The sequence below is a fragment of the Rhinopithecus roxellana genome, chromosome 4 (assembly GCF_007565055.1).
Source record: "Rhinopithecus roxellana isolate Shanxi Qingling chromosome 4, ASM756505v1, whole genome shotgun sequence".
NCBI lineage: Eukaryota > Metazoa > Chordata > Mammalia > Primates > Cercopithecidae > Rhinopithecus > Rhinopithecus roxellana.
In genome coordinates this window covers 22,886,617-22,888,482 of record NC_044552.1, presented here as the reverse complement: position 1 = coordinate 22,888,482, position 1,866 = coordinate 22,886,617, and the positions used below count along the sequence as shown (strand labels likewise).

The 1,866-nt window shown below is 54.2% G+C and overlaps 1 pseudogene; it reads left to right on the top strand.

The window, feature by feature from the left end:
* The first annotated feature begins 650 nt into the window (after positions 1-650).
* LOC115897011 lies at positions 651-1,077 on the top strand (annotated as a pseudogene).
* Positions 1,078-1,866: the final 789 nt, after the last annotated feature.

Here is a 1,866-nt window from a genome sequence, read left to right as displayed (position 1 = left end):
CTGACCTCATCTCAGTCACTCTCTGTCCAGCCCTTCTGGACTCTTCTCACTTCCCAAAAGACAGATACTTTCCTGCCCTAGTGCATTTTCACGGGAGGCTCCCCTGCCTGGAAAGAACTTTCCTAGACATCCTCGTAGATATCTCCTCATGTCCTTCAAATTGTCCTTCAAGACCTAGAAGCTTCTCTGCTCCTTCTTGAATCTCTGTCTGGCTCAGCCCACTTACCCCCACCATGTCCATTAGGGTGACACAGAAGTCCTACAAAGTATTCCAATCTGGCCCCCAGGCCTTCAGCAGCTGCTCCTACACAAGTAGGGCCTGGTACCCACATCAGCTCCTTGAGCTTCTTCTAAGTGGGCAGCAGTGGCAGCAGCTTTTGGGGTAGCTTGGGCATGGCAAGGGTCTGGGTAGGAGGCTATGGTGGGGCTCAGTGGTATGGGGGGCATCACAGCCATCATGGTCAACCAGAACCTACCTGAGGCCCCTTAAGCTGGAGGTGGACCCCAACATTCAGGCCATGTGCACCCAGGAGAAGGACCAGATCAAGACCCTCAACAACAAATTTGCCTCATTCATCAACAAGTTGCAGTTCCTGGAGCAATAGAACAAAATACTGGAGACCAAGTGGAGCCTCCTGAAGCAGCAGAAGATGGCTCAGAGGAAGATGGACTGCATGATTGAGAGCTACATCAACATTCAGCAGCAGCTGGACACCATGGGCCAGGAGAAGCTGAAACCGGAGGCGAAGTTTGGCAACACACAGGGACTGGTGGAAGACTTCAAGAACTAGTACAAGGATAAGATCAATATTAATACAGAGAAGGAGAATGAATTTATCCTCATCAAGAAGGGATGTGGCTGAAGCTAACATAAATGAGGTAAAGCAGGAGTCTCGCCTGGAAGGGCTGAATGACAAGATCAACTTCCTCAGGTGGCTGTATGAACAGGAGATCCTGGAGCTGCAGTCCCAGATCTCAGACACATCTGTGGTGCTGTCTGTGGACAACAGCCACTCCCTGGACATGGACAGCATCATCGCTGAGGTTGAGGCCCAGCAAGAAGAGATCACCAATTGAAGCTGGGCTGGGGCTGAGCATGCACCAGGTCAAGTATGAAGAACTGCAGGCGCTGGCTGGGAAGCACTGGACGACTTGTGTCACACAAAGAGGGAGATCTCAGAAATGACCTGGAACCTCAGGTGGCTCCAGGCTGAGACTGACAGCCTCAAAAACCAGTGGGCCTCCCTGCAGGCCGCCATCATGGATGCAGAGCAGCATCGGGAGCTGGCCATTAAGGAAGCCAAGCTGTCTGTGCTGGAGGCCACCCAGCAGTGGGCAAAGCAGGACATGACGCAGCAGCTGTGCGAGTACCAGGAGCTGATGAACATCAGGCAGGCCTGGACATCGAGATCATCACCTACAGGAAGCTGATGCAGAGCAGGGAAAGCTGGCTGGAACATGAGCATCCACACGAAGACCACCAGTGGCTACTCAGGTAGGCTGAGCTTGGCCTATGGGGCCCTCACAAGGCCTGGCCTCAGCTACAGCCTGGGCTCCAGATTTGGCTCTGGCAGGGGCTCCAGCTCCTTCAGCCACACCAGCTACTCCAGGGTCGTGGTTATGAGGAAAATTGAGACCCAGGATAGAAAGCTGGTGTCCAAGACCTCGGATGTCCTGCCTAAGTGAATGGCCACAGCAGCCACTCCCAGCCTGCCCCTTCCTGTGACTGCCCCAGGGCCTGTAGGAGAGGCTGCTGTGCAGGGGAGCACAGGGAACAGGAGACCCACCTGAGGCTCAGTCCTTGCCCTCAGCCCACCCATGGCAGGAGTTTACTGCCTGGGGTACTCCCACTTGCATATGCATTCA